At 42.1% G+C, this 24,956-nt stretch overlaps 1 protein-coding gene across 2 annotated transcripts in view; it reads left to right on the top strand.

The window, feature by feature from the left end:
- NPFFR1 (neuropeptide FF receptor 1) overlaps nt 1-24,956 on the top strand; it is a 62,936-nt gene that overhangs the window by 20,547 nt on the left and 17,433 nt on the right. Inside the window, exon 1 of one of the 2 annotated variants that reach the window (XR_014966075.1) lies at nt 1,269-1,383. The exons of the other annotated variant lie outside the window; for it this stretch is intronic. The gene's annotated coding sequence lies outside the window, so the exon portion shown is untranslated. Of the gene's footprint in view, nt 1-1,268; nt 1,384-24,956 lie in introns of those variants that run through there. 2 annotated transcript variants of the gene reach the window in all.

Here is a 24,956-nt window from a genome sequence, read left to right as displayed (position 1 = left end):
TAGGAATAGGCATTCCTAACCATTACTGGAGTTACGTCGTGCTTGTGACACGACTCCAGCAATGCGCTGCCTGTACGCCAAAAGATGCGTCATGCATCTGTTTTTCCTTGCGCCACGGTGCACCGCATTGTAAATGCGACACATCCATGGTGGCTCAAGGGTATTTTCAAATGACGCATTTTAACTGCCGCATCTCTGCTAATATGCAGAGATGCGCCAGTTCTTGTAAATCTGTCCCACAGTGCTTTAGTAATAATAAATAAATAAAACTACTGGTGGCCAGTGTATATTTGCTTTATAAATAACTAAACCCAACAAAGTAGAATAACATATTAATACATTTAACCCGTTTCTTTGAAACGTTATATTGAAATAAGTATTTTAAATAACCCGTTTTGTGCTACCAGACCGTATATTTCAAATATAACTGTGAAGATTGAACCCTAGACCAAACTTTCTGAGTCAAGAATCTTTGACTCAGCAGCTCACACAGATAAGAAAGTGATTGGCTGAGACAAATTTACCACCTTACCACTGTCATTTCCCTGGCATTACAGGTGTAATGTCTTTTAGTAAATTAAATGGCATTTACGTATTCGTATGAAACCCCTTGTTTTTTATAGTCCCAGCATGGGGCATCAAACTCCGATGCAAAGCTTTGTCTGTTCTGTTTCTGAAGTGTTTTCATTAGAAGGCTATTTTTTATCTGGTGGACTGAGCTATCTCTCATCAAAATAAATCACACGTTTCTTTATCACACTCTGGGGCTTAAATGCAAGCTTCGGCATCTTGAAAGTGTGCAGTAATTCCATGAAGTGCTATAAAGCTGCCATTTTAGGGTTGCATATCTCTTCTTTGAGATTGAGAAATCCTCCAGCCTGTAGATTAAGTTCCGGCAGGTTGAAGAGATGTAAGTACCAATGTGCTACTGGGGGCTAATAACTCAGCCTCCGCCTTCCAGCCTCCATAGTTGGGCTGGATCCGGTCCCATCGACTAGTGACTGAAGGTCACAGAGTTCAGTCAGCGTTGGAAAGCACTCGTAGCTCAGAGCTCCATAATATGCACGGTGGCCTGTGGAGTTTCGGCTCACCGAGACGTCAGGCATTGCACGCTCGGAAATAAGGCTGGTGACTCAATTCCAAGATAAGAGTGATTCTAGGACAGAAAATAACACGCTGTGACAACGCAGCTGCAAATCCGCGGGACGCTGCACCCCCGTCTTTCCCCGGCAGGAGTCTTCGGGGGAGTTCCTGAAACGCAGAATTCTGAGCACTTGATGACACCACGTCTGCGAAAAACACATGCGCTATCAAAAACCTATGATGCATATCAGTGGTGGGCGTCCACAAATACAAATTATTAGTTGAAGTCAGCAGTTCAAGGTAATAACTCTCTAAATATATATACCAGTTGCTCTGTGCGCGCGATATTTTTCGTTTAAAACAAAAAGACTAGAAATAACAATGTTTCTACAGAATTATTCATAGTGAACCCAAATGTAACTGGTGTGCACAATGCACTGTGAGACCTGCAAGGCAGGTCAAAGGAAAAATAAACAAATCAACATTCTAAACGCTCCTTCATTACTGCAGATGTAGATATTATGTAGATGTATTTGGAAACCAAGTTAAAAAAAAAGAGTACATGTAGAGTGAGGAAACAAGTTGAGAAACAAACCCATGGTACAATTGTTGTTGCGACTTGAAGGCAGCCTTAGCTATCTGCCAGAGCTCATATAATTAATTAAAAATAATAAAATACTAAATGGGGCTTTGGGTCAACCTCGTGTCAATGTGAACTGTATATTGCACTCACATTTTGTAATAACAGTCCACAGTGCAGCCATTAGGTTTGGCAGTGCGGTTAATGGTGAACAAAGTGCAGTTGCCGCATCCGGGAATTCACTGACGGAGTTGAGTGCGGGTCTGCATAGTCAGGGATGCAGTCTTTCCCACCTCAGCGGTATGTCCATGTTGTAATTCCAAATGCCAAATTGAACTCCATGTTTCACCCTTGCTCGTCTGCAGATCTGCTGGCACTCTGCTTCCCAGTTTAGGATTAGCTGCCAAGTTTCCAAATTACCTCTGTGTGACATTTCTATGGTTTTCAGTGTATGTATGAATGACATTCTACTGCGGAAAGTGTGGCACTTCGAGTGACACTTTCTTGCGAGTAAAAGCGAGCCATGTAAAGGCCATGTAAAGAGATAAATATATACAAGCATTTGCAATGCAATAGGTCTCGCATTTGAGAGAGTTTGAGCTATTGGCATTGTTAATGACAATGCCTTTTATTTATGTTTTGAAAACTGCAAGAGGTGCCTAAACATGCACTTTATACTTATAGTACTTGCTTACGGGAAGCAAGACTTGCTGAGAGAGTCAAGTGTTGTAAAGATGTACTTGGTAATACATTCGAGGTTCAATAATATTTTGGGCCCTGGGCCTATGTTTGTAACATTTGGAGTCCAGTAGCCTCTGATCTCTCTGGGACCCTGGGAACAAGGTCTCACGTGTACACATGTATGTGTGCATTTTCTAAGCACGTCCAACTTTGAAGGGATTTCATGGTGCTATAGATAGTGGGCTCCTGCAAAAAAGGGAAAACTAAACAGAACTGATAAGTAACTATTTATGTTTTTTTTTAATTTCAGTGAACATTGTTTTTTTCCACGTGTTAGGGTCATAGCAACATAGACCTAGTTGCACTTGGGCTGAAGTATGGGTGGTTTATTTTTATTTTATATGGTATGTGGTTGATCAGATATTTTGACCTGATATACTGGGGCAGAAGCTATATATAGCAAGAAATGCAGTTATGGTGCAGAATACAAACCAGTAGTAGTTGATTGATGCATTGTACAAAGATGCTGATTTGTGAATTGTAATCATCAAAACCAATTACAAGATATAGACATGTTACATTGTATGGTTTCATGAGACAACAGACGTGCCGGTTAGTTATTCTGTTCATGTTTAGGTATTCTCTGTCGACTCTCAAGTTTATTTATTTATTTATTTATTCAATGTTTTCTATAGCGCAAACCAGACCCAGAGATTGGGTGTCAGTGCGCTTTACATTTCAAATCACCTTCTATATGAGAAGATATCCAATTCTTTCACGTCAAAAACACGTCTATGTATTCACTAACATTGGAATATATTTATCCATACACAAGACAGATATAATGCGGAATAATAGAGATGAATAGATTACAATCAAGATTGTTGTGTTGTACCTACATTTAAGATACTATAATTCCTGAGTTCTTCTACAACCAAGCTGGTTATAGTATTGTTATGTTAAAACACATTGTTTGTTATGGGAGAAATGTACCCATCAGAAAGGAGTTAGAGGCTCATTACAAGTCCGCCCGCCACCATAGCAGTGTTTGGGACCGCCGCCAGACATGCGGCAGTCTCACAACTGCTATTAGAATGCGCCCGCCATAGTAGAGGGCTGCAGCACCGTCCGCAATGTTAAAGGAGCTTGCACCGCATTTCCCTGCACCACGTGGCAGGCACCACGTGGTACCTCCCACTTGGTGCATGGAACTGCAGGGGTGTACCATGGGTACCCCCAGTGTACCCTCCCCACACACACAGAGGGGGCCCACAAAGGGCCCCCAAAGCCAGTCTCTGCCTGTCTTTTTGTGGTGGGATATCCACCACAAAAAGACAGGTGGAAAGGGATATCGTAATCCCATCGGCGGTGCTTGCACGGCATTGCCGCAATGTTGCACTGGTTCTGGGTTCTGCAAGGAAGCCGGAAAAGTACCGCCTTGCGGAACCATGGCAGACGGACTTTCCATCTGCCGCGGAACCATTGTGATTCCCACCGCTATCCTAATTTGGCGGTGGGAATTTTCCATATGATGGCGGAAGGACCGCCACCGCCGGCCCGACGGTGGCGGTCCTTCCGCCATCATAATAAGCCCCTTAGTCTCCTTTTTGAATCCTGGAGCATTTGTGGTTCTTCTGATATTCTGAAGGAGCGAATTCCAAATCCTTGGTGCAGCACCCGTGAACGCTCTATCATAAGTTTTTTTTGTTAAGGAATAAGGCTGGTTTCAGTAGAAAATTCTCCGATCCTCTTGGGGGTCTAGTGCCTCCGGACAGCGTAATTTTATGGGCTAGGTAATGTGGAGTTTTGTGGTGTATTGCCTTGTGTGACATGCATGCAAGTTTACCTTTCTTATTCTGGTCAGCATTACATTTTTTAATCAATGGGATAAAGTGCCCAATGACACACATTATAAGGATATTACAAGCCTCCCTGAATTCCGAGACCACCTAGAGGAACGAGCTGAAGGCCAAGTTTCTGTCTAGTGTCATTGAACTCCTAGGTGCTTGTAATAACCTTTCAGCAGACTTTTTATTGATTCAGAGAGGTATTATACATATAGTCATATTCAAAACGTATTCATTCGTTATGAGGAAATTCAAATACGGCCCCATCTTTCCTAGTAACACCATTACGCTGTTGCCCTCACTCAGGCACCTTCAACCTTCATAGCGTTTCTCTCACATTCTATACTGTTGCACATATTACACGACCTTTCCTGTTTCCCTGAGCTAAGTCCATTTTGAGACCCGGCTCGAAGCAACTAATCCCCGAGATAACCATCTATTGACCCTTGGTGACCGTTCTCGGCCTCTCCAGTTGTTTTACGAATCACCATCTTCAACACGCAAACACTTCCTGTCGTAAATTAATTTAACCAAGGAATGGCTATGCCACCTGACCTATAATGTCGGGTAGAGAACACGACCTTAGGGAAGGAATTTCTATTACCCATTATCCTGTATCTTGTACAAAGAATGTTTTCTTGTGGATGATTTGTATTTTTATTGCACATTGAGGGGGTTGTTGCTTTAGGGGATTCAAGCGCTACAAAAGACTGTGAGCCACGGATTGAAGTGGCAGTTTCCTGAGAACCTACCACTGATGTACTTTTAGGACAACTGTACCCAGCTGCAGCTAATAAATTGAAGTTCCTATGCCAAACAGAGTGTTCCGTGTCTCTGTAATTTGGAAGGCGAACTCAGAAGATTTCAGGTGTACCCTGCGCCGCCAGGCTTAATGAGCCCGGTTCTTCAGTTATACAATATCAATTATCATCAAATAATCCAAGTTAATGCTTATTACATATGAGAATTCCAAGGGAAAAAAAAACAAGAGAGAGAAGGGAGAAATAATACATCAAAGCGTTTACACAGACTTAATCTATATGCATTACCCAACCTTCATTAACCACTTTGCAATTGGAGCCCATAATTTCATACCCCACTTTTTAGCCTGGTGCCCCTTACAAGCATATAGGGCATGTTCAAGTTTATATACAGCTATGAAGCGGGCCAGATATTCATGGAAGCATGGGGGCATTTGATCCTTCCATCTAGTTGCAATAAGTAGCCTAATTATAGTGACTTAGATAAATATAATACTAATCTGGACTTGATCCAGCCCAGCACAGCTGTCATACCCCATCATCATGAGCGAAGGGGTTAATACCACAGTTTTGCCAAAAATTCTCTCCCAAAACTTTACCAGTTCTGTTTTTAGCAAATCAAGCTGTGGACAACCATAGAACATGTGGATCTCCTCTGCTGGTCCTACCTCACATCTAGGGCATTTGTCTTCCTCCCTTTCCCCCCATTTAAATAACTTGGCTGGGGTAAAGTATAAGTTATAGATCGTTTTATAGTGCTGTGCCTTTAGATTGGCTGATAAGAGCGTTTTCTTTACTAGCCGCAATGACATATCGATATCTAAATCATCGTTCTCTAATCTGCTGGTCCATTTAGTTTCTGTTTTATCAATATCATCCAGAACTGGCTCCATCATCATACCATATAGATGTTTAATTTTACAGATGGGCCTCCCCATAGTCTCAAACAATAAGATTTTGGCACTTGGAATTGCCTGTCTCCGTTTACCAAAAAAAAACTTTATTTGTAGGTATTTAAAATAGTGCCCATCCAGAATTCCATACTCTCTTTGTAGCTCAGCAAATAAATATAGTTGGCCTTTTGGTTGGATATCCCCTACTGTCCTTAATCCAAGTTGCTCCCATTGTTTCCCTATAGACCGGGGGGGACATAGTGATGATCTCCAAATGGGTGTACACTTTGTAAATTTCTTGATATTCATATGTTTTTGCATTTTACCCCAAACTTTCCATGCATTCATAATAATCTTAAATCAAACCTTTTTATAGTAACTGGGTTCCAGCTCGCGGAGTAGCAGTGCTCTTGCCCTTTCCCCAAGCGCCAGCTCGTAGATTGTTGGGAGACCCTTAGCCGGTGCCCCACTAGCTCTGCCAACATTTTCAAAGAAGAGTATGTTCATATGTTGTAATAAAGATGCCCAATAATAAAAGGTAAGATTAAGAGCAGCCCATCCTCCCTGTGCTTGTGGCAGAGTAAGAAACTTTAGGGATCTCCTGACCTTACCATATTGCCAGATAAACTTACTAAATATGGAGTCTAGAGTTTTGATTATAGACCCTTCATTTTCTACCGGGAGCGCCCTGAACAAATACAATACCTTGGGGAGCATTACCATTTTAAGAACGTTAACTCTTCCTTTCATGGTCAGGTGAAGTGAACTCATCCGCCTGAGGCCAGTGGCTATTTTATTAATCACGGGGCGAAAATTAATTTGGGTGATCTGATCCATATCCGGACTAACCCTGACCCCGAGATAGGTAGGAGTAGGTACTCGCCGGCTGTCCTGAAAGATAACATTTTCAGTACAGACTATTTGGGTCTTAGATTTATTCAGTAAATACCCCGACTCCTTTCCAAGTATGGTAGTCATAGCTTCTATTTCCTTCATTGCTCCCTCAGGGTTTGGTGTTATATGACCGCAATGTCATCCGCATAGGCTAATACTTTAGTATTGAACCCTTGGGTTGTCACTGGTATAATTGCCTGATTCTCAATTATCGATTGAATGAACGGATCAATATACAGGGTGAACAAGATTGGGGAACAGGGACATCCCTGTCTTGTTCCCCTTGACACCCTTATAGTGTCTGATTCTCTACCCATCAACTGTAGCTTCGCGTATGGAACCCTATACATTGCTTTGATTGCAGTGACAACCTGGGGGCCAAATCCCTTGACTGCCAAAACTCCCCGCAAGTACTCCCATGCCACCCAGTCGAATGCTTTTTCTGCATCCAGGAGGATCATAGCCAGATTGCCATTAGTTTCCCTGGCAATATCGAACAGTGCCCAGCAGACTGTCTTTTGTTGCTTTTATCATACATGGTCACAATATTTATTACCGTTTCCCCAACAGGCATTAATCCTGGAACTCTTGCTCCTTTTCATTAACAACTAAAGTGTGTTGAATAGGATATAATGACATATTAAACATAGTTTGATACAAATGGCAATTTATGGAGGTAAGTCACTTTTAAAAACCAATTGTAGTTAATAACGTGTGGTAACATTCAAATAGATTCCTTCTTTCGTATAATGAACTACAGGAGTGAATAAAATAAACACATTGCCATAATTGGCGCCTTTCTGTTAATCTCAGAAAACGAATATAACAGATTTCAGGAGTGCTGAAAAGGGAGTTCTCTTTTCCCTGTTTAAATATCAATTGCAATTCTGCTCTGTGACCTATCTCTGGCAGCTGCCACTGTGGTGTCATAATTAAACTGTAATTACTTATCACAGTTGACCAGTTGTATCGCTTTCTTATTACAGGTGACTGGTGATTGCACTATTAGTCTGTAATAAGGAAATTAGAGATCATTTTTGACAAAGATTGCAGGCCCTCACGTATTATACTGGAATAACCATATTCTCCTGTTTAAATCACATCAGCATTTATTATGACAATCTTGTGAAACTGCAAGTCACACGTATCAAATATTACAGCTGTGCATGTGCAGTGATAGAAATAGTTAGGTGGGAAGTTGTGGTGCCCAATTAAACTAGATTCTGTGACGTAGGTAAGCTGCCTCAAGCATCCAATCGGGGGCCGGCTTACATTTTCCGAATTCCAAACCAGAAATGAATGTGGTACCTTGCTGTGTACTGATGGTGCTGCTCACCAGATAGTATTCTTCTGATGCCTTTCAAATGGCAGCGAGGTAGCGAAGGAGAAACACAGGTGGGATTTGCACAGCAGCATACAGGGCACAGCAGAGATATTGCTGTATCCCTGATGAAACAAAATAAAGCCAGCGGAAAGTTAGATATGTTCTGTTTGATCTTATGGGAAGAACGCAGTCTGTGCAAGTAAAGGCAGTGTACATTAGCATTCTGGACAGGCATTTAAAGTGACAGTGTATCAATGCATAAGGTTGAAGTTAATGCAGCCTGTGCGGACACTGTTCTTATTTTGAGAACTGTCTATTGCAGTAAAAAGAGTGCAGTGATGTATATGTAGATAGGATGTCACGATTAAAAGTTCACAAGACCTGGTTAACCAACCCATCGTCTGCTTGGTATTAAATTGCTTAGTGAAAAAGTCTTTGTATTCTTACTTTGACACTGTCCTAAAATATTAAACATAAAGGGCCATGTGTAGGTAGCCCAATACCGGTCGGTAACGGCCGATTTTCGGTAAATATACCGTTACCGACCGGTATTTAGGCTTTTGATATGTAGGGGGATCATTTCTGTATTCGGTAATTTACCGAATCGGTAATTTTACCGATTCGGTAAATACCGAATACAGAAATGAGATGTAGGGGGAGTGTGTGGTGGGTGTGGGGATTCGTTATTTACCACCAACTGAAAGTTGGTGGTAAATGACGAATGACTCAGTTAATGCATTTTTTGGCCCTTAGATGTGTGCAATGTGGCAGACACACATGCCCTCAGGGCATGTATGTGTGCCACATGTGCACACATGCAGGAATCAGGGGTGCAACAGGGTGTCAATGTGACACCCTGCCACCCTTGATTGAGCTCCCCCCATTACCGATTCGGTATTTACCGATTCGGTAATGGTAACTGGCTTCCCATTGATTCCTATGGGCCTCCTGGCCCATAGGAATCAATGAGATACAGGTTACCATTACCGAATCGGTAAATACCGATTCTAAAATACCGACACTTACCGAATCGGTATTTTTTTACCTACATTACATTTACCGATTCATAAATACCGAATCGGTAAAATTCGGTATTTAAGAATCGGTAAATGTAATTTACCTACATATGGCCCCTGATGTCTATTTTAAATTCAGAATCATACATTTCATATGTTATGGTAGGAAATGGATTTACTATACATCGCTGGCTTTAGGGAAACAAGTCAAGTGAAATGTGTAAAAAGTGCAGTTACACCTGAAGAGCGGCCTGGATGAAGAAAGAACACTGCCTTTCTCCACGTTCTGTCTAGGCAGAAAACCTATTTCGCAGAACTTGTCAGGAGGCCAATTCCCAGGTGCCCCCAGCTTGCTTCCATCCACACCCTGGGCGGAACTGAATACTCAGAGGAAATTCAGCTACTGCAAGTGCACTGAAGCCAGGTGAGAAATCTTTTCAGATGCATCGTTGCAGAGGGGACTTGGTGCTAAACTGGACATATGCTGGCTGTACATGCCCAACCTTGCAGAATTTAATTAACTCTGGTTGCAGCCAGCAGCATCAAGATAAACACGGCACAACCTACTGGTCTCTGGATGAATAATTGCTGCATGAAGGAATTTGTGTGCGTTTCCAGTGAATCCTGACATAGTGCCGATATCGGCAACCCCCCACTCAACAGTAATTCGTCGCGCTGCGCAAAATAAACAGTCCCTACAAGATTTTGTTGGAGAAATTTTGCTGCAGGTTTATTACATACTAGGAGTAATCCAACTTACTTAGGTGGGTTAACTTACGGGCGAATCAAGGGCAGGCGGCGGTGACTACCTTAAGCCGCCCTGCCCACCTGATGAGCCAAACTGAACTGTGGCCAATCAAATTGGTGCTACCTTTTATGTGAGGCTATCCCCTTTACATAGCATGGAAAACCAGTCCATACCTTTTACTCATGCCTTTTAAAGGGAGGCGCATAACCAGACGAGCCCCTGGTTGCTCAGACTTACAACCGCCTGAAGGACTAGCGGGTTGCCGTCGCTTTCAACCAGGGTCCTGCCGGAAAGACTCCTGACATTTTGGCATAATGCATCCTTATTGTGCTCCTGAAAATGTAACCCACATACCAATACGCCTACGGATCGCCCTATAGCTCTGCCTGCTACACAAATGAATACATTAATACATTCACTTCACTAACCCAGCCCTCAAGCTGGCAAGCAGGGTAAGCGGTTGGAAGGGTGACAGCGTGTCCAGCGGGGGACACAGAGGGTGGCCAGTGGGTGGGGGCAGGTCTAAATACCTGTCCCCAGCCCACTGCACACCTGAAATGATGCCGTAGAGGCGCCAGACACAAAGGAGGAGGGACTCCCTGAGGAAGGGGTCCCGGCAACAAGGGGCAGTGAGGTGCCCGAAGCGGCACTAGGGGGCCGTCTTCTTAAGGGGCCCACTGCGTGCACCACAGGCAGCCGCAGAGGTCACAGTGCCTATTTTGTAGATGAAGGGGAGTGTTCTGCTTCCCCTGCTGAGACGTCACTGGTGTTGTAGCATGCCTTCCATCACTGGCATGTCGCTAAACACTATTCTCGTGCACATTTGCACTTTCAAACAAAATGCTACTACCACCACTATGACCTTGATAACAGTAATAATAATGAACAAGGACGGTGTGCGTGGCAGCCTGTCTTGCAGATGGCGACCTGCAAGCCTCAGTGAAATCGTGGCTTTTCTGGGAGAATCGTTGTAAGTTGAGGTTGTAAACCTTGGTGTGAAATATTGTTGAGCATGGCTATAAATAGCCCAGGTTTCACACTGTCTGTGTGAATGTAGAAGGCAGCAGAAAGAGAGGCCAAGCAGATTGCTGGACAATTAGCGCTTTGGAAGCCTGCTTCTTTTAGCAGGGCACCCTGACAATTAAGTATTCTTCCGTGTTAACTTTTTACTTTGCTTCACCTAGTTACCTAATGAACCTATAAGAGCGAAGAACACGCGACAACAAAAAGTTCTATATAATGATAAATCTATGCACCACTGCCTCAACTGATTATTTCTGCCAGTGCTGTCTTCAGCTGCACAGCATCTGCTACGTGTGCAACAGAAGAGCACGACCACTGGAGAAACATGACAGATGTGGTTTCTTCTATAGTGTACCCCTCGTGATGGCCGCAAAAATAGCTTGGGTCCTGTAGTATCGGTCTCACTACTGCTGGCAGGAAAACAGCTAGAAACCATGTAGTACACCTCAAATGCAGCCCCTGAGAGTTTGCCTATTAAAACAAGCCCTCTCCACCACAACTCGGGGTCTTCGAAAAGAAATCTTGCCGTGTTTCTGGCTATTTTGTCCGAAGCAAGGTCACATAAGTGCCAAGAAACCTTCTCGCCCTGGGGTGGCAGTACATGCAGGCGCTGCTTTTGGGAAAGTAAAAGTGGTCACCGTGCTGAAACGTTAAGCGTGATGCCTTTTTTTTCCAAAAAGAATTGGTCAATGCAAGAAAATACGCTACACCCAATAGAACTGCAGGAAAGTTAGTGACCCACACAGGAACCAATGAAAAGCCAGGAAAGAGACAGGGCGGGATGTGAAATCTTTGCAGGCCTACCTAAAAAATAATCCCAATCCCCCTAAAAGGAAGCACAAACTAAGAAAATCTCCTACTAAATGAAACCCAAATGACGGTGGGGATCGAAAAGTGCAAAAAGCCTTATAAAAAAAATACAAGCAAGGGAGCAGGAGGCATGGTGGGGGAGGTAGCAGTAACACAACTGTGGCATTAAGTGGGAGGATGAATGCTATATTTGAATGTAAGGAGCTAGGGCACTGAAGTGAAACACAGACAATTAGTAACAGAGCAGGAAACCAAAAAAAAAATAGCCCTCCCCAGAGAACAGATAAAGAACCCTTGCAGAATGAGACCCTGCTCTATGGGAGGAACAGAAGAGAGAAAGGAGGGACAAAGAGGCAGGACTGACCACTAGCAAGCAATGATTTTTAAAGGACACTGACATAGACAAGTGTAAAGCAGTGACAAGAAAGGGGATGGACTAAAAGTACACAGACAGATTACAGCAGGTCTCAAAGAAATAGTGTATGCTCTGTCCAGCTCAACCTAAAAACGACCCCTTCCTGTGTAATGAAAAGCTTTGGAAAGGCTTTGAAACCGCTAAAAACACCCTGAAATGGATGGCCACTAACAAGATTCCCCACAAGCATTCTTTTATATGATGTTCAATAACATTGAATGTTTCTGTACTATCAACCTGCAGAAGATACACTTGATAGCATCTCAGGGTGCTCCAGAGCATTGAAAAAACAATTGAGAGTGAGCATAGCACAACACCTGCCGACATGGAACAAGACAAAATGCACTGGGTCCACATGAGATTGAGGACCCAACCCAGAGCTGGTTTATGTATCTGACGCCAGATCTCATTTGGCATAGAATCAGGGCTAGGGCTGGGCTGGAGGACACAGGCATCAATGCACCGAAATGCCAGGGGGAGCAGAAGTGACATTATGTGCCCTTTGACCCTCAATGACAACAAAGATAGTGACATCATGGCATTGATTCAGTGGCATCACCAGAACTGTTATTTTTTACTGATGACATCTCTAGAAGTGAAAATGTGTTATGTTAGTGGATTTGTAGCTTATCACCCGTGAGGGTATCCATGCGCTGGGAAGTGATGTCTGAGTCGAATATGTAACGTTACAACGCGATGATTTACATCGTGGTACGCTGCATCACAGTTATTACAATGCAAGTCGTTACAACGACATGAGCTGGAGGGCACTGGAATTAGGAATAGTATGATTTACTATTCCGACTCCAGCCTATGTAACAGTAGGGAAGGTGTTGGAATAGTAATTCATACTATTCCTTAGTGTATAGCGCCATCCAGCGCAAGTCATTGTAACGACTTGCGTTGTAATGACCGCGATGTAAATGTACCGTGGTGTAACAACTGCGCTGTAAAGGTCGTTCGCCATCTGAGTCTGGCAGTGGACGATGCAGGGAATAGAGTGACAGTGGCAGCTGGCACTAATCGGGGGTGGGTAAGGGTTAAGTGGGTGTAAAAAGAAGAAATAAACCTAACCTGAGATCTGTGTCTCTCCTCTGTCGTCTCTCCCAGCCAGAACAGGAAGCACTAGGCTCCCCATAGCCAATCACAATGTTGGAATGCAGCGTTGTGATCGGTCTAAGCGTCGTGGTTCTTGGCTCGGACGGGCTGTGGGAGCCTGGGCATGTTCTCCACCCAGGCTGCATTGCAGACTGCATGGAGAACATGCAATGTGCGCATGAATGTTTGGCCGGACCGAGACGGCCAGCCAAACATTCATGTGTACTTGGAGTGGGCAATCCACTACCACTTCCTGCTCCTGTGTGAGCTGCCTAGCCCCGCCCACAAAGCTGCCACAGCAGGAACACATTAAATGATAATAACATTGAGGTATTATTATTTAATTGAGGTATTATTATTTTATCTTTTCTTCATTTAACTACTGCGACTCAGTGGGGGCGACGCTCCACCGCATTAGCTGGGGAGCCGCCACTCTAAAGTGATAGTCGAAGAGCCAGCTCTTCAGCTTCTTTCAGAATTCCAGCAGTGACATGTAGGTCCTGATTTTGAGTGGAAGGTTGTTCAGGACTTCGCTGCTAGGTAGGAAAAGAATTGGCCTCCGGCTCTGATTCTGCATTTGTGGGGTGTGTGGGTGAGAGAGAGGGAGGCAGAGTGAAGCTGCCTGGAGTGTTGGTAGAAGAGGAGGTGGTGGTTGAGGTGGTAGGGACAGGTGTTGTTCAAAGCTTTGAAAGCATGTGTGAGGAGTTTGAAGTGGCATAGTTTCTTGGCCCTGTACCACTGCATATGCTGCACTCTAGACAGATACATTCATCAAGCACAAGCATTAGCATAGCGTGCACCTTTTAAGCATTTAGTCTGCAAGGGCAGACGCCTTCAGTACTTCATTTTAATGGAAAGCACACATGCCTGATAATCACTCTGAAAAGCTAGGATTCATTCATGATATGAATGTAGAGTAAGCATGAAATAATAAAATCATTTCCTACAGTGAAACAACAGCACTACTACACAAGGCCAAACAAGCACAATTTTGCACTTCCGTCAGATTTTGTGGACTGATATAACCCAACAGAGAGAGAGAGATCTACTGCCCGCCTTATTTTTTTAAGGACCCTCGTTAACAAACATCCTCAAAAAAGACCATAACTTATCCTCCTTTGCATCTCATTCACCCTTGAAAATCTTATTTGTAATGCAAATTAAACCTATTTTCACCCAGAGCGTGTAAACATCTGAGTCAGTCTTGCTTTCTGAAGAAAACTTGAAGTTTCTTCTTTAAGGGAGTAAAATTAGATTTGCCAAACAAATGAGCTCATCACTAGACACAGGCCACAGTTGTGGATTTATTGTTTTTTACAGTTTATTTCTCACCAGAGAGTTGAGAGGTTGCCAGTATCCATGGAAACCTCTCACTTCTCCTTAACCTAGACACTACAGGCAACCAGGCTGCATTCCGGCTGACAGTTCACAATGGCTATAAAAGACACTATTCAATCAATCAATCAATATGAACTTTATTCGGATAAAAACAACATATCCATAAAAGTACAGATAAAATTTCATTCAAAGATTAATAAAAATACAGAAATGTATTTACATTATAAAAGTTATCCAATTAACCAGGGTGCGTAGAGTTTCGCAGACGCACCACCATTTTTAAAAATGTTCCAACTCGCAAACATAGGTCAACGTCAGTTATAGCTAGCACCATCTCATAAGCCACCTTATAATCAATGATATGTCGAGTTTTGAAATATGGGATCAGGAATTTCTTAGTGGGGGTTGAGTAATAATTACAAAAGAATAAGAAATGTAACATTGATTGCCTTTGGGAGTTGTTACAAGGGCACAATGGGAGGTCAGAATTAAAAGTAAAACTAGTGGGAAATGACAGCAGATATTTCATTGTGTCTGTCCTTAGCCTGAAGAATAAACCCCTTTCCCAACAACTAATTGGTTTTACAAGATATATTGGCATAGCAGGGAACACATTCTCTATCTGCATATATCTAGCAACTGAGGTTTTTTTACATTCAGTTGCTAGTCTTACTTCTTTAAATGAGGCATAGAGAATCTTTTTCAGTGTTTTAATACTAATTGAGCTATGATCTAATGGGTTTAGGAAAAGATATTCCATATTCAGGCTACTTAAACTTTTGTGGACCCCTGCCAACCATGGTATGTCCATCCCTTTATCACATTTTAAGCAATCTAAAATGATCTCCCTTGTCAAATGTGCGGCCGGATTTTTCCAAATTCTTAGCCAAAACAAAGTTGGACGAGCCTTGATAAAATCCTCTATGTAGGGTAGATGAAGTTCTCTATGGCCAGCATACGTAGAGGAAAAAAATGGTGCGCCCAAGATTTTGCGGCAGAATCTGTTCTCTTCACGCTGGATAGGCGTGCTGGCCGTATTCCCCCAAACCTCCGCCCCATATGTTGCAGTTGGTGTACATTGCAATCTATAAATTTTGATAATAGAAGACACTACCTCTGTATTCCTTGGCTTGGGTAGCCTAAGTATAGTATTGATAGAGTTAGTGAACTTTCGATTACAATGGGCTACATGGTCATTCCATGATCCATTCGATGCAAATATTAGGACGAGATACGGAAAAGTGCGAGTGCTTAATAGTTGATTAGAGTTTGTGACAATTGTAAAATTTGGATATTTGTTGGACCCACACAACATTAAAAATGATTTTCTAAAATTAATACATAAATCCAAAGTTGCCATAAACTTTACAAAGTCCTGAACCAAAGCACGTAAAGCTTTAGGAGTACGCCCCATTAAGACTGCATCGTCAGCATATAACAATGCAGGAATTTTATTTCCACCAATAATTGGGACGTCTTTAGTCGAGATCAGCAAAGATTTAGTTAAGTCATTAATATACAAAATAAATAGGAGGGGCGCCAGTACACAACCCTGTCTGACCCCCCTACCTACTTTAATGGCTTTGGAGATCTCACCATTCGTGCTGATGCGCACCCTAGCTTTCAGGTCTCTGAGCAGGTATGCCAAAAAAGAAACTAACGAATCATCTAGCCCAAGATTCAACAGAGTTAGCCACAGCCGTGATCTATTTACAAAGTCAAAGGCCGATGTGAGATCATTGAAAGCCAGGTACACGGGAGCTTTCTTGGCTACATTATATTTACTAATAATCAGATTAAGGTTGAGGCACTGCTCCACAGTGCCAACCTTACTCCTAAATCCCAGCTGACATGGATGTAAAACCTGGCATTCCTCAGCCCATGACTTAATTCTATTAAACAGCACCCTTCCCAAAATTTTCAGAGTGTTGTCAGTCAACGATATTGGTCTGTAACAACTCAGATTTGACCGATCACCCTTCTTGAAAATTGGAACTATGGTGCTACAAGACCAAGTTTCAGGGATAGATGAATTCGTCAGATTATTAAAAACATTTGTTAATAATGGTGCCCAAAACTCAGGATGACTCTTAGGGCCATATGTAGGAAGCCTAATACCGGTCGGTAACGGCCGATTTTCGGTAAATATCCCGTTACCGACCGGTATTTAGGCTTTTGGTATGTAGGGGGCACATTTCAGGATTCGGTAATTTACAGAGTCGGTAAAATTACCGAATCGGTAATTTTACAGAATCGGTAAATACCGAATCCTGAAATGATATGTAGGGGGAGTGTGTCGTTGGTGTGGGGATTCGTTATTTACCACCAACTAAAAGTTGATGGTAAATGACGAATACCCGTTAAAAAGCATTTTTTTCCAATTTGAAGTGTGCAATGTGGCAGACATACATGCCCTTAGGGCATGTATGTGCGCCACATGTGCACACATGGACGAATCAGGGGTGCAACAGGGTGTCAATGTGACACCCTGCCACCCATGATGATGCCTCCCCCATTACCGATTCGGTATTTACCGATTCGGTAATGGCAACTGGCTTCCCATTCATTCCTATGGGCCTCCAGGCCCATAGGAATGAATGGGAAGCCAGTTGCCATTACCGAATCGGTAAATACCGATTCTAAAATACCAACATATACCGAATCGGTAATTATTTACCTACATTACATTTACCGATTCATAAATCCCGAATCGGTAAAATTCGGTATTTAAGAATCGGTAAATGTAATTTACCTACATATGGCCCTTAATGAGGTCAATTGGAAGACCATCTGGACCGGGAGCTTTACCTCACAGACTTTGAGTAATAGCTTCTTCAACTTCAGATAATTCGATCTTAATCTCAGCGGTATCTATAAACTCCTTATTAGGTTCACAACTGTCAGGGGTGGCATAGATTTTACTAAAATGAGCCTCCCAGGACTCACTAGAGATATTGCAGCTGATTAGTGTGGATGTATTTCCTACAAGTTTCACCTCTTTAACAGCCCTCCAAAAGTTCTTACCGTTTTTTAGTGCGTTTGCACGCACGAGGTTAGTCCAGTGATCATTAATAATCTCCTCCTTCCTACGTACGATAGCCTTCTTGTAGCTTCTCCTCAGTAGCGACACGAGGGAGCTATCTCTAGGTTTACTTACAAGTGGCTTTCTTAGTGCTCTGTTAGCCGCAGAACAATCTGCGTTAAACCAGCCTGGGTCCAATTTAGTATTCCTAATTGGCTTGGACAGTATGTTTTTGATACCTAAACAGAGTTCTGAGAAGGCGTCGACTACCTCTGTATTATATTCAGTGTGTGACAAACAGGTATTGATCAAATTCAGGTGGAGCTTAATCATTGTTTGAAATAATACATTATTATCAATACCATGCCACACAAGTCGGAGATTGTCAGTTGTTATCGTTAGATCACGTGCCCCATGCGTGCAATCGTACGTTGGGCGGCGTGTGAAACTTAAAATAGTGCTAATAGGGTTGTGGTCACCTAGTGTAGTTGGAATTACCTCAGCCTTTAGCACGTGGCTTACAAGGGGAGTAGTTATAAAGACATAATCAATAATAGAGGTTGAACCCCGACTTCTATAAGTTGGAACTATACATCCATCAGTAGGGGTGGCAGCCGCAATCTCCATAACATCTAGGAAATTATGCAAACTCAGGAGATTCACTAGCTGCTCTCCTCTCTTACTTAGTGGACCAATAGTAGTGGGCCAAATAGCCGAATAATTATCTCTTGGAATTTTAACATTGAAATCACCACCTAAACATATACCTTTGGTTAGGGCACCACAATCTTTTTCTAATTTTAAAATAAAATCGAACAATTTGGAAAAGTTCCTATTGGGAACAGTTTTAAAATCGTTCAATGGTTGCAGACAACGGCGGACACAGTGACCGCACTATCCTATTGTGTACCCTTAGTGTAAAGGTCCGTAATTCGTATGGAGAAGGTGTGCATTAACCACTTCCAGCACCTGCCGTTGTTTGGTGCTAACTGCTGAGCAGAGAAATGCTGAATCCAAATTGTTGGAGTGGCGCACCACCAAGGTATAAACAAAGTTGTTTTGACAATGAGTCTCAAAGTCTTATGGTGGGTAATCAAACAGTGTCTTTAATTGGAAAAGGTTTGATATTTTAGGTGATTGTCAGCCAACGCGTTTGTTCATAAAATGAACTTCTTCAGGGCATGAAAGAGTATCGTCTTGTGTCGGACATCACTGGACAGAGCAGGAAGCAGCTATTCTCTGATCTAAAAGACCACGAGCCCTTTTCAAGGATGCCCAGACTGGCAATCAACACGCCTCATTGCGCACAAGACGATACTCTTTCATGCCCTGAAGAAGTTCATTTTATGAACGAAACGCGTAGGCTGACAATCACCTAAAATATCAAACCTTTTCCAATTAAAGACACTGTTTGATTACCCACCATAAGACTTTGAGACTCATTGTCAAAACAACTTTGTTTATACCTTGGTGGTGTGCCACTCCAACAATTTGGATTCAGTTTTAAAATCGTTGTTATAAAAATTAATCAAGTACAATGAAGCCCCCTGTGTATAGAGGGATACTTGAAATATATCGCTGTTTGTGTGTACAATTCTAGTATTAAAACATTCAAAACCCTCCATAGACAACTCCTGGGTCGCCAAGGTCTCTTGGAATATTACAATGTCCTGGCTACTTATTAGCTCCTTCCAATCTGGTAAATTTAACTTAGATGCCAGACCGGCAACATTCCAGCTCAAAATTTTAAGTGTCAGATCGTCATTCATAATAGTTGGTGTGCCCAATTTACTAAGTTGGAAGCATTTATCAGACGGGACCAATACTGATACATCACTCAATACTTCACTCATTTACAGAGTGGGCAGTCAATCTTGACAATCCAAACCTGATAAAGGTGCAAATCTGTTGGAAATTGAAGTAAAATTTTGTGAGTTGGAACGGGCTGCTTCAAATGTGGGTTTATAAAAATAGCCTAGGGGTAATGCCCATATACTAGTGCTATGATTACTCTGCTCTATCTGTGGTGATAATATGGTTTTCGCCACTGATTGCCTGCGGAAGTTAATGATTATACAGTCCCCTTTGAAAGATTTAGGGGATGTTCCCAGCCAACCCACGCGCCGTACCATAATAATGTTCTCAATCAGGGATGGCGTGAATATCTTATGTTTAGAGAGCCAATCGACGCATTTACATGTAGTTGCTCCCAAGATTCAATCTGATCTTTCCTTAGGGGGGGGACGCCAGCTAAAACCACAACATATGGGCAGGCCTCCGGGGGTAGGTTTAATACCACATTATTACCCTCGGTAAGAATTTTAGGGATTAGATCAGTGTTGACATCTTCTTGTATATTAACCATACTATCACCATAATGTGAGGGAATAGATGCATTGGCTCGGGTTATCATGTTATTTGTCGAATTACCATTATTAATTCTAGTAATATGTTCTAATGGGCTTTTTGCCCCCATAGTGCTCTTCTTATCAAGGCATGAACGGATTTTATTGCATGTCACACAGTCGATAACTCTCAGATTTGGATTAGAAGGGGCAAGAATATTTTTATGGGTGGTAACGGTATTAATGGTAGGTACATTTTGAGCCGACTGTCTAACACTGGTAGGGTCTGGTACCTTAGGATCAACTCGGATGGCAGCATTCATAGTCTGAAGTGCAGACTGTTCATTTTGTACGAACTGAACATCATGAATACAACCTTTCAAAGTAGAAAGAAAATTATTAAGTAAAGGCTTAACACAATCAGAAATAATGTTAACCAAATCATTAATATCAATTGCCCTGATATGATTATCGTTATCCTTAATAGGAAGCAGAGAGTCAATCTCAGTCTGAGTTCTGATTGAGTGAAGGCATGGTTCGATCGGTGGGGCATGCACAAGAGCCTCGACAGATGTTTGGTTAGAGGATGAGCGAATCCATGAATTTAAAGTTGTATGGGTGGAACACTATTGCTAGGGCACTTGGAGAAGTGTGAAAGGACAGAGGTCAACAAATTTGCATTTCAGTGCTGTGATGAAGGGACAGACAGCCACTGCTGAAATGCCTTAGTCTAACCTTGGCAGGGATGCTTAGGGGTGGGAGATGAGGCTTTAACAGCTATAAACCCTTGATTTTCCGCATTGGTATCCTGATGTCATATCCAAGCAATCAATTGTTCCAAATTAATATTACACCTTGAGCCTTAGTAGTGCCAAAGTAACACTAGCCACTGATGCATAGCAGTGCCAAATTAACACTAAGTAATGAGGCTAAGCAGTGCAGCACCAAAGTACCACCAGCTAATAATGTAAAGTTAGTGAATTATTATTCAAGATGGGCGTCTGCCCACGTCAAGGAATAACCACAACTATTGTCAGGGTGAACCCTCAATATCACTAATTTAACCTGAGCACAACCCTCTGGTAGCTATGGCACAGAGCACACAGGGTTAACTTAGGGCAAAGTGTAAAGTATTTATGGCGTACCATCAATAAATTGAAAATGCCAAACAATATAAATCCCATACTGAACTAGAAGAATTTAATGAGTAAATTTCAATAAACAAATCGAGACCAAAATGACAAAAATCTAATCAGGAGAACCAATTATATTAATTTTCAAAGTTTTAGCTAAATATAGCCCCTAAAGGCATAAGGAACCAATGGTAGTCAAAGGTCTCAGTAGACCTTGACCTAGGTGTGATATGAGGCTGACCGTTGATATCTTGCAGTGTTCTAAAATAATTTCAAAGTCCCAATTCAAAAAGGGACTTTGTCAGCCTTTTGAGTTGACAATCATCTCTCAGTAGTTCACAGCTGAAACTGTAGCTGCAGCTGTGGACCCACAGGCCAGAAACTTTAAGCAAGTTGGTCCTGATGACACTCTAAAGCTTTTCCAGTTTTACTTGAAAACTCTCTAAAGTCCCAATGATGAAAGGGATTTATGATTTTGTTGGAGTGATGGAGATCTCCATGCGGGAAAAAGCTGAAATTTGTTGGGGGGAAAACTGGAATAAAAAGAGACAATACTTCTCTTGGAAAAGCAAAAGTAGGTTTACTTATTACGGCCAGGAGATCAGTCACCTCGGTGGAGCGTTGGAAAGATTAAAATTCGTAGGCCCCGTGGTATTTTATCATTCTCAATATATTTTTCCAGGGTGGTTCCGTCCCACCATCTGGACATTTCATGTGTTTTCAACTTTTCCAGTCTTTGAAACTTTAGTTTCAATCCCTCTACTTTGGGAGCATTAACATCTGAGCCTCCAACATAGTTTTTTATATATTTTTTTATTATATATTTTTATATTTTTCAGGGGCCAAGCGAGAGAGAAATGACTTATGTTAATAACTAAAACCAAACAAACCACATATAGAGGTTGTGTCATAAGGTAAGAAAGAAAGTAAAAAAGAGAAGAGTTAAACAAAAAAGGAAAGAGAAGGTAGAGAGGTCTAACCTACCACTGAGATGTAACAGAGATCATAGAAGGGAGTATCTTCATAAGTGTTCACCAATCTTTTATATTTAATATAAAAATATATAATAAAAAAATATATAAAAAACTATGTTGTACTTTTCACCAAATAGAATGTAATGTATGGAATGTTTTGCTTGAATTCTCAACATAGGAAAACTGTAGCTACTAATTGTAAATGTATTGCAGAATGGGGAATTATTCCTCCTTTTTCCCTAGTACATAATGTCGTTCTGTCTGTTTGGCGTTTTTATATATGTATAAGTGTTTTTTTATATATGTATATGTATTTTTATATGTGCGTTATTTATATGTACTTTTCTACTTATGATTAACAGCCCTGAAGAAGTCCTTGTTCAGGACGAAACGCGTCGGCTGGTCTTTTCGTAGAGGCATATGAACTGAATGTTATGTCTCTTGGAATTATCATAGAAATGAAAATAAAATGAATATAGGAAATGATTTCTGAAGAAAGTTTATAACTACGTATGAATTCTGTGATCTTAAGTTCCTCGTGTGGTGCACCTCTCTTTTGTTGACATATACTTTGATTCCTAAGGGAATAGGCATTGTAACAGTGGGTGCTACTGAGTGTGCACACAATTTTCCCTAAAACAGAGGGTTAGTACAGGGAGAGTTATATTAGGTTAGGTGCTGGTCGATTGAAGGCTCCACTGTTATTGTTGTTATAAATTCTGGTGTACCTGGTGAATCCCATATTGGGTGCACCATCCGAAAAGTACTCTATTCCAAGTATGTTCCTTATTCCTACCCATAGGGTAAGTGCTGCCTTAAGCGTCTTCAGCCTAACTTTTTAAAATATTTTTTTTGTCCCAAATTTATAGAGAAACCCTTTTGAGCCCCACTCATTAACCATCTCCTCCAGTAGCCCACTCCACTCCAAGGGCCCCGGTGTACCTAAGACAGCTCTGTAATTCTTGAATTGAAAGGCCATGCAATATAATCTTAAATCCAGGAGTCCCAACCCGCCTTTTCCCAGTTTATGCCTCAATTCTTTCCAAGACAACCGTGCTCCCCTGGCTACCCAGATGAAACTGTCCAATTTGTCCTGTATTTTATCGATCAAGCCTTTGGTAAAAGTAAGAAGGACACAATTAAAGAGGAATGTCAACTTGGGAAGTAACACCATTTTAATTAAGTTTACTCTTTCATATAATGACAAAGGCAGGTTCTTCCATCTAGTAAGTGTTTTCTCGATTTCCTTTGCTACCCTCTCTAGATTGTGCTGAGGGATTCCCTCTAATGAGTTAATAATATCTATTCCGAGATACCTGATCTCTCTCTGGACACTTCCCCTCCAGTCTGAGATGTTCCAGCACATTATTCCGGTTTTCTCATTATTTACTGAATAGCCTGAAAAAGCTCCAAATTCTTTCGCTAACAGCTCCACCCTGGGAATTGTAACAGCCGGATCTGCTCTGTAAATTGTAAGGTCATCCACGTATAACGCAATTTTCTTTTCGTATGCATCTACACGGAAAGCGATAAACTGATCATCCTGGCGAAGCATCTGGGCAAATGGTTCAATATATATATATCGAACAATAATTGGGAAATGGGGCACCCCTGTCTCATCCCTCTAAGAATTGGAAAACTCCTAGTGAGAGAGCCATTGAGGAGGATCCTAGCTGTAGAGCGATGATATAGAACCTTTAGTATTGTTATAAAATGTGGCCCAAACCCCATGATCTCCAATACTGCCCATAAATACTCCCAGTAAACACGATCAAAAGCCTTTGTGGCGTCTAGTGTGACCAACGCCATGGGTACAGTTCTTGATGTAGCTATGTCGATACAACCAATCAGCTGCTGGGTCAGTTTGTGCATCCGCCTCCCAGGGATAAAGCCCTTCTGATCCTCATTGATGAGCTGAGGGGCAATTCTAGCCAGCCTCCCCACTAAATTGCTAACAAATATTTTATAGTCTGCATTTAGCAGGGATATCGGTCGATATGACTCTGCTTTTGCCGGGTCCTTGGCTGGTTTAAATATCAGAACTATGGAGGCCTCTCTCCATGATTCTGGGGCCTGTGTCTCCCCCATATATACCATATTAAACAGGCTTTCCCAGACAGGCAGTACTTCCTCTATTAAAATGTTATATACTTCTGAGGGGACGGCATCTAAACCAGTGGCCTGCCCATTCTTAGTTCTTTTTATTTCCCCCCTAATCTCCTCCTGAGTGACTGGAGCTTCCATCATTTTTCCCCTTCACCATTCAGAACAGGGAGACTGAGCTTTTGGGGGTCTCGGGTACTATCTTCCTTGTAGAGCTGTGAAAAGAGTGTCCCAGCCGTCCAACACCTCCCCTAACTCCCCCTCAGCTCCTTTATTTCATTTTTGGTTCTTTCAACCCTAGACTTCCAGGCCTACAAAGCCCCCTCTTTCTCGCCATACTCAAATTCCAAGACATTTGCAGCTTGCCACCTTGCCTCACACTTTAACTCCAGCCTGATCTTATATTTTAGTTGGACCTCTTCTAACCTCCTTTCCAACCTCTCCCTTTCCTCTCCCACACTTATAGAATGCAGAGCTTCCTCAAGGTTCCCCACTTCCTTTTCGATGTTTATCAACTCTGCCCTTTCTTCTCTGCTTTTTGCGCAGGCAAGGCTTTTTAAGACCCCACATATATATGCCTTAAGGGCATCCCATACTATTCCAGGGGAGGCAGTAAAGTATTCTAATGAAGCCTTTTTCAAAGCTATCTCCACTCCCCCATCTAGGAGAAGGGTGTGCTTTAGCGTCCATCTCTTGCATGGCTGCGGTCCTGCAGCCTGTAAAGTGATGATGACTGCTGAATGATCCGAGATGTGTGCTGGAAGGTGCTCAATCTTTTTAATATTGGTTGCAAAGCATTTATCAACCAAAAAGTAGTCTAATCTTGAGAAGTGATGGTATTTTTTTACTATGATAAGTGTACCCTCTC

Source organism: Triturus cristatus, chromosome 1_2 (genome assembly GCF_964204655.1).
Source record: "Triturus cristatus chromosome 1_2, aTriCri1.1, whole genome shotgun sequence".
Classification (NCBI taxonomy): domain Eukaryota; kingdom Metazoa; phylum Chordata; class Amphibia; order Caudata; family Salamandridae; genus Triturus; species Triturus cristatus.
Note: the sequence above shows the minus strand (reverse complement) of the source record. Positions and strands in the feature narration are given on the sequence as shown.